Source organism: Corythoichthys intestinalis, chromosome 16 (genome assembly GCF_030265065.1).
Source record: "Corythoichthys intestinalis isolate RoL2023-P3 chromosome 16, ASM3026506v1, whole genome shotgun sequence".
Lineage (NCBI taxonomy): Eukaryota > Metazoa > Chordata > Actinopteri > Syngnathiformes > Syngnathidae > Corythoichthys > Corythoichthys intestinalis.
In genome coordinates this window covers 22,566,743-22,576,145 of record NC_080410.1, presented here as the reverse complement: position 1 = coordinate 22,576,145, position 9,403 = coordinate 22,566,743, and positions in this window count along the sequence as shown.

The window sequence follows — 9,403 nt, the reverse complement described above, 5'->3', positions numbered from 1 at the left end:
CACAGACCGGTGTGGTTTGGGTCTTTTTTTAACGGACCGATGTTCTGTCAAATTTTGCACCCTTATAAAATTTTGCACCCAAAGCTTTTGTGGCGGTGAAATATATTATATTCAGTTGGACTCTCAATGTTATCCAACGGTGCTAAAAAAAAACTATTTACATCATAAACATACATGTGCAACACGAAAATGGGGTAAATTAATGCTTAACGACACGGCGAAGTCGTTAAGTGAGAGAGCTGCGTGCAGTTGTTGTGTGCAGCTAACATGGCAAACGTAAGCTAATATTCCTTTCTTTAAAGAAAGTTTGTTGTGTGTACTTTGGAATCGCTGCATTCGCGGTCATTTTTTAACGTTACGCGCATGCCAAATTTGTCAGAACACCGACAATGTGCAGCAGAAAAATACAAAAAAACATAACATAACATTTGTTTTTAGTCCTGTCGTATTAAGTGCGGGGAAAATACAACTCACCCACTGAATCAGTGGGAGGCCTCAACTTGTTTCGTTGAGACGAGATGGTCCCGAGATGGGAGAGTTAGAGAAGCCCGCTTCACAAAGATACGATGTTGGAAATTGTAGCACAGTATTTAGTGCTCTCCTAGCGATGTCAGGATATTCCGAAATGACTTTAATCCAGAACCTAGGTAGAGTTGTTCTCGCAAATGTACGTTTAAGGTCGCCATGTGTTGTGATCTCTACAAGCTGATATTCCTGTTGCACAGACATGCTCGAATCACTCGGTTTATTCACATACGGGTCACGAATCCACTCCTTCGCAGTTCGTGGGTCTTTCGTGATTGGGAAGTAGCATAGATTTTGTTTTCTTCGAGGTTGTAGGCTCATCTTCTGGCTCGTCAGGTTCCCTTTTCCCCGTAAAAAATCTGTCCAAAGACGTCTTTTTTCAGTAATTCTAGTGTGGGGGCTAATTATTTCCGGGAACAAATGTGATGGGCGACGACCTACGTCATACGTTATTATCGAGGCCAAGCGCACATAGATATACAAAACAAGATGTACTGTTAACAAGCCAATCAATGCATTTCTATGATGACCTCCTATCCTGTAGTTGTATATCTAGTAAACAAGGATATTGGTGTGTTAAGCGGCACAGGCCAAGGTCAATCGGTCAGAATGCAGTCGTTAATAAATTATTTATTATTTCTCCACAGCCCAGTACCAAATGCCCCACGGACCGGTCGTTGGGGACCCCTGCCTTAGAAAATAAAAGGATCACCAGGAGCTTTGCCTCTTCCAAAGGGGCCGCTAGACTAGATCAAAACTCTCACAGTTCGCCGTCACTCCTTTTGACCCGCCTTCAAGTAACATTGCAAAACACACGGAACAGAAAATACACCAAAATAAAAGCATAACAGGAAGTTATGGTGAATTACAAAATAAAATACGTTAGGGAGACAGAAGTTAGATTTGGTCATTCACTAAAATTATGCATACTAGTAACACCAAACAAATGAATAATTTTCAACAATAAAATAACCACAATTCAGTAATCTTTCAAACATTCCAAAACAAAAATTAGCTTTTATACAGGACGCTCTACAACAGAAGGCTGACTAGTGCGTTGCCCTTTGAAATTCAGTCTTATTTCGCCAAAGGATATTTTCACTTTCCGTACAAGTCCATCCTTGCTGTTGAAAGTTTGCTTTCAAATAATGTTTTGAACAATATCTATTCTTAAATTTCTGACAAACAAGCTTATTTTAAGATTTTATATATATGTATATATATATATATATATATATATATATATATATATATATATATATATATATATACAGTGCTGCTCAAAAGTTTGTGAACCCCCTCAACATTTTGGAATTTTCTATTATTTCAAACTGATTTCCTAATCAATCAATTCAGTAGTTTTTTTTTTGTTTTTTTAACAGTTGTGTTGTCGAGACTAAATTAAAAAGAGTTTTCATCAACTGATGTAGGTGCAAAATTGAACTGTTTGGTCACAACCAAAACCGCCATGTCTGGCGAAAAGTCAACACTGCATACCACCAAAAGAACCTTCTCCCAACAGTGAAGCATGGAGGTGGGAATGTCAAGATCTGGGCTTGCTTTTCATCCTCAGGTCCTGGACAACTCCACATAGTCCAGGGAATCATGAATTCTGAGGAATATTGTCAAATCCTAGAACATAACCTGACGCCATCTGTTTTGAAGTTAAAGCTTGGCAGAAGGTGGATCATGCAACATGATAATGATCCAAAGCATTCCAGCAATACAACCAAGGAATGGCTGAAAAAGAAGAAGATTCGTGTTCTGGACTGGCCCAGTCAAAGTCCTGACCTAAATCCCATTGAAATGCTGTGGCGGGACCTGAAGCGAGCAGTTCATGCCAGACGCCCATCAAACCTCTCTCAACTGACTGCGTTCTGCAAGGAAGAATGGGCAAAAATCCTCCAAAGTAGATGTGAGAGGCTGATTAGTCACTACAGAAACCGTTTGGTTGAGGTAATCTCTGCAAAAGGAGGCGCAATATCCTATTAACTGAAGGGGTTCACATACTTTTGCACACATGATATCTGAGTTTTTCTTAAATCAACCACTTTTGTTAAATAAAGAATGACAATATAACTATTTCTTTTGTTTCAGTCCATTATTTGGAATGTCAGTATTGTGGATTTGGGTATAACTTAACATTTAATAAGGTTATTTTAGTTTTTTTTACAAAAAATCTGACCATCGCTGTGGGGTTCACAAACTTTCGAGCAGCACTGTATATACTAACGTTTTGCTCAAAATAAGTATGTTAAGAAAAATAGCTAGCTGAAAATAGGCGTATTTTAGGATATCCAAGTCAGTAAAATTTGGCTGATAATTTTGTGTATTTCCAGTAGATTTACACTAAAAACAAGGGGATTTAAATAGTTTTAAGGAGGTGTTTTTGCAGTGTAGCTGCTCAAACACTAAAAATAGGAATCTTGATTGTCCTTATTGTCTGAACAGTTTAAATGTGTGAGTTTGTTATACTGTACTCCTATTATGGTTGTTCGTTGTTTTATTTATTAACTCATCTATGCCACAACTGGACCTTACCTAGGCCATGGCATGATTCTTCTTATAGTTAAAGCAGGACTCTCACATATAACATAGTACACATCTCATGAACAAGGAGATTTTTGTCTTTTTCTTTTTATATGGGCCAAATCAATTATATTAAAAGTAAACTAATGAAAATTGCTGCTGTAGTTTCATTCTTCTAATAAGCCATGTAACTTGCTATGATCCAGGGTTTTGAACAAGCGTGATACTGATGTGTGGCCCAAGGGTACACATCTGATGTTGCTCACCGTGGTCCACAGTGTGCTCAGAGAGCTTGTGTGTTTGCTCAGACACATGAAAAATTAGAGGGAACAATGCTGTTAATATCAAGAAATTAATTGCAATATTGAAATGAAAAATGTTCATATTTAATGATTTAATTAGAATTCTTATAAACTTTTGAATTCATGGCATGTTACTACATTTTTTTCTCACATAAAAGTGGCGAAAAAAATAAAAATAAAAAATCAGAGTAAAGGAGCTTAAAGATGATCGTTGTTATTAAGTTATTTTTTAATACAAAGTGATATGCTTCTGTAAAAATGGTACTATTTACATAGTTTTCAAGTAAAAGATGTGTAAAAAGGAAATGATTGGCACAAAAATATAATTTTTTTTCTGGTTACAAATCTATCTACTTGTGCTTTCACAGATTTACAATATTTTTTAATAAAAAGAAAAATCCATTACTAACACAACAGAGGAAAAGGACTAAATTCTCGTTCATTTTGAGTAAAAACAATAACGTGAGTAATAGACAAACGTTTTTTTGTTTGTTTTCAATGTCCTTGTATGTGTGGACCTGAGGAGGGATAAATACATAATTCATTTCGGTATGGTCTTTTCTAAATTCTTTTCATTCTCTTGAAGTATCCAACAATGCACTTGGCATTGAGAAAAGCTTAGATTAAATAAACAAAACTACATACTCCTGTTGCGAAAAGCTTGCATGCTTTTTCCCTCCATTGTTTCTTTAGTTGACTAACTTGACTTCCATCTTTGATCCCCCTCTGTGTCTTTGTATATTTGGAAGTTGAAAAATGGAACGTTGCATTTATTTAATCTTTTTTTTTTTTTTTTTTTTTTAAAGATAAAACAAAGCTGACAGGAAGGAGAGGAAGTGGCAGGCAGATGCTGGTGGCATTGCCAGCTGGTGGGTGGGGGAAAAGAAGGCAGGTGATAAGGGTCCAAATGTTTGATGGTCTACAGAGCGTGTGCAATGCTAACATCAAGACTCAACGCACATAGGTAATAAAAATGTGTTTTGAAAAGATGTCCACTGAAGTGACTGAATTTTTCTTGTATTGAACAGGACTGACCATGGGACCAGGCCACTTTAGACCGCAGTACATCAGAAAATGTCCCAAATATCCCGGTGGCAAGTGATAGTGATTAACACAGTCAGCGCGGTCTTTGGGACGCCGCGGTCTTCGGAACGCAATGAGGAACGGACCGAGAGTAAATATGTTGTTCAAGTCATGCCACTAGATGAAAAAAAAAAACAAAAAAACAATCATACCTGGCTGTGGCCGACAGCCGCTACAAACAGCGACCGGTTGCTAGTTGCTACAAACATACGGCAACATACGGCTATGGTGGATACCACATATTGTAGAACTAGATGTGAAACGACGGACGACGACAGTGTTGGAACATATAAAAAGAACTAGGTGCGAAATGACAGACTTGCCGCCATCTTAAAGCAGTTGACTTCTCTAGAAGGCTCTGTTGTAGTGAATTCAATTAACTTTTTATTTATAATACTTCTAAATCGGCAAAATCTTGACTTGAATCTATCTTTAAATGATGAAACAGTTTTAAAACATTGACATGTCGGAAGTAGACAGATGGGAAATTATGGAATAACGGGAACAATTTTAACAACTTTAACGGTTGATTAAATTAATTGAATGTAGCTTAAAGCCTTTGATATAGAATGAGGACTTGAGTATTTTATTTACTGTTTTTAACTGTTAACTTGATACTAAAATAGTTTGGTTTAGCCTTAGAGGATTTTTTAACAATTTTGGAACTAATGTACAAAACATTAAAAGTGCGGTGGGGTGCATCAATAATCGATTTATTTTCGAATCGGAGCCTCTGAATCGTAATCGTAACCGAATCATTAGGTGCTCAAAGATTCCCAGCACTAGTGATTAATGTGTGAATATGAAAAGACTGAAAGCAGATAGACGAAAACCACTTCTGAAGAGTTTTGCAATGACACAAGCACCGCTTATTCTCACAAGGTCCTTGGGGTTGTGTAGCCTATCCCAGCTAAGTATTGCCAAGAGGCAAGGTACACCTGAATTGGTTGCCAGCCAATCGCCGGGCACATATAGACAAACAACAATTCACTCTCAATATTACACCTATGGAGAATATGATGATGAATTAGCCTAACATGCATGTTTCTGGAATGTACAGTGGGGCAAACAAGTATTTAGTTAACCACTCATTGTGCAAGTTCTCCCACTTGAAAATATTAGAGAGGCCTGTAATTGTCAACATGGGTAAACCTCAACCATGAGAGACAGAATGTGAAGAAAAAAAAAACAGAAAATCACATTGTTTGATTTTTAAAGAATTTATCAGCAAATCATGGTGGAAAATAAGTATTTGGTCAATACCAAAAGTTCATCTCAATACTTTGTTATGAACCCTTTGTTGGCAATAACGGAGGCCAAACGTTTTTTGTAACTCTTCACAAGCTTTTCACACACTGTTGCTGGTATTTTGGCCCATTGCTCCATGCAGATCTCCCCTAGAGCAGTGATGTTATGGGGCTGTCGTTGGGAAACACGGACTTTCAACTCCCTCCACAGATTTTCTATGGGGTTGAGATCTGGGGACTGGCTAGGCCACTCCAGGACCTTGAAATGCTTCTTACAAAGCCACTCCTTTGTTGCCCTGGCTGTGTGTTTGGGATCATTGTCATGCTGAAAAACCCAGCCATCTCTCATCTTCAATGCCCTTGCTGATGGAAGGAGATTTTCACTCAAAATCTCTCGATACATGGCCCCATTCATTCTTTCCTTTAAACAGATCAGTCGTCCTGCTCCCTTTGCAGAAAAACAGCCCCAAAGCATGATGTTTCCACCCCCATGCTTCACAGTGGATATGGTGTTCTTCGGATACAATTCAGTATTCCTTCTCCTCCAAACACGAAAAGCTGTGTTTCTACCAAAAAGTTCCATTTTGGTTTCATCTGACCATAACACATTCTACCAGTCCTCTTCTGGATCATCCAAATGCTCTCTAGCGAACGACAGACGGGCCTGAACTTGTACTTTCTTCAGCAGAGGGACACGTCTGGCAGTGCAGGATTTGAGTCTCTGGCGGCGTATTGTGTTACTGATAGTTGCCTTTGTTACTGTGATCCCAGCTCTCTGTAGGTCATTCACTAGGTCCCCCCATGTTGGGTTTGGGATTTTTGCTCACCGTTCTTGTTATCACTTTGACGCCATGGGGTGAGATCTTGCATGGAGCCCCAGGTCGAGGGAGATTATCAGTGGTCTTGTATGTCTTCCATTTTCTAATAATTGCTCCCACAGTTGATTTCTTTACACCAAGCGTTTTACCTATTGCAGATTTACTCTTCCCAGCCTGGTGCAGGCCTACAATTTTGTCCCTGGTGTCCTTCGACAGATCTTTGGTCTTGGCCATAGTGTAGTTTGGAGTGTGACTGACTGAGTTTGTGGACAGGTGTCTTTTATATCGATAATGAGTTAAAACAGGTGCCATTAATAAAGGTAACGAGTGGAGCCTCATTAGACCTCGTTAGAAGAAGTTAGACCTCTTTGACAGCCAGAAATCTTGCTTGTTTATAGGTGACCAATACTTCTTTTCCACTCAAGTTTGGAAATAAATTCTTTAAAAATCAAACTGTGATTTTCCTTTTTTTTTTCCACATTCTGTCTCTCATGGTTGAGGTTTACCCATGTTGACAATTACAGGCCTTTCTAATCTTTTCAAGTAGGAAAACTTGCACAATTGGTGGTGGACTAAATACTTATTTGCCCCACTGTAGGAGGATGCTAGAGTACCCAGAGATAACCCTCACTGGCATATTGAGAAGAGGGATGTCCCGATAACATATTTTTTTGCACCGGAGCCCAAGTGCGAGTGACCTGATTTTGAGAATCTGCCGATAAAGAGTCTCGATCCGGTACCGTGAAAACATGTTACTGTACTGTTTACAGTACTTCCTCTTCCACTCTTTCCGGGAATGTTACGGAGTATAAAATGTATATATTTTTGTTTCTTTTGGCAATGGCATTGTATTTGTTCCTTTTTGGCCTTTAAAATCTATATAAACAGTATATTTTTTTCAAAAATGTAAAAACCCGATCCTTTCTACCCGATTCCCGTCCTCTGAAAAATGGCTCAAACGGCCTGGTTCCCAATTACGTGATCGGATCAGGGACACTCCTAATCGAGAATATGCAAACTGGATCCACAAAGGAAAGCCGATGCCCGGAATTGAACCCTTGATTTGTGACATCAACTGTGAAATAAAATGACCAAAAATATGAAATGTGAATAAGTTGAGAAAATGATTGAATTCACCAAAACGCTTGTCTCCTGAAGCACTTATAGACTAATCCGAGCAAAACAACCTGAAGTACCAGTCCATCATTGCTGAGGTATGCCGCCAGCAGCACGCAACCAACAGCAGCTAATGTTACTGTTTACATTGACTGACGCTGGGCTATCGGTGTGCAAACACCCCAGTAATGGCAGCCAAAACTAGAGGGGCGACATCCATAAATCTCTACTCTGATTCATCAATAGTTTTTTTAAAAACAGCATTTCAGGGGGATTTGCGCTAGACAATCAGCCTCAGAGGTCCATTTTTTGGGCTAAAAAGCCATATATACATTCCACCTCAGAACGGGAATATAACCCTAATTCTCAGTGTGGTTGAGCACAAAAATAGTGCAGTTCGAGCGGCCATGAGAGAAGCACGAAGCGCCTGGAGCTTCCAGAACAGAGGTTCATGTATTTTATCAAACATGCTCGAAAACAACCATAATGACAGGTTCATGCTCATCACGCAGCCTAAACGTGCCCCAGTTTGGCCATTAAAAAACAAAATTAAGTTTTACCAGGATCATGGATGATTTCAACTCCCGACTCTCTCCCAGAGTTGGCAGACATGACAGTGCATGCTGTCTTGAATTCCAAACTACAGGGTGAAAGAAGGGTCATAATTATTTGCACAAAAAAAGATGAATGGCATCAATGGGCGTCTGCGTTAACGCCGTTATTAATGCAATTAAATAATAGCATTAAATATTTTACACTGTAGTGACTGATGTGCATCCTTCACATCTGATTTTGAAAGGCTTTTCACTGTAGCGATGATGTATAAAGACTGCGAAGACTCTACTGAAATAAACTTTGACCTCAGATTCCACACAATGCCAGGTATCACCATGTTTTTCTTTGTCCAACAGGCTTCACTTTATCTCAGCATCTGCACAACGTTGCTGCCCCCCTTAGGAGGTCAGCTGCACCAGACACGCTGAAAGAGACGCTCATCTTCATCCACGTTTTTAATTGAGATGACCATGGGTTCGGTCCTCGGGGACGTTGTCCTAAGCCCACAGCATCGGCACTGTGACCTCCACGTCAGCGGTTTGGCGATCAATGCGAGCCCAGCGAGATCATTAGGGACCTTTTAAGTAGCGGGACACCCACTGTAGTTTTCTCCACTGGACCTTCTATTAACCTCCCGCTCATTTAGCCATAACGATCCAACGGGCGCTCGTTAAAAGTAGCTCCCAAACAAAAAAAAGTCAGGTTTGAAAATGCTGGCGCTGTTAAATGTTCCCTCCACACCTCATTGAAGGTCTTGTCCGTTATATTTTCCGAGCTTGAATAAATTCCATCACCTGAGTCTGTCGCCACTGCTGCTTGTTCGTTAAGCGCACCGCTGAATTACGCGCTCCCAAGGGCACACTTATGCTTTTTTTTTCGCCGACAGTCAAGATGCGACGGCGGCGTCTTTAAAGAAATCCTTTCGAGTGCGAAGCGGTGTTCTCCATCCAACGTCTGCGGAAGCCTGGCAGTGTCCTCAGATAAACCCCAAAGTGAATGTTTCTCACCTCTCATGTCCCTCAAGTGAGACAAGGGCAGAATTTGTCACGTAAGACTGCTGTTCAATGTGCATCAAAGGAGTTTTTGGATGATATTTCCACACTATAAGAAGCAGCCCGGGCTATAAACTTTAAGATCCAGCATCTTTCCAACAACTAGCTGCCTTTGGCCATTTGTCCGGTGTATGACCAAGATGAATGTTCTTTTCTTACAGATGAACAACAGTCGT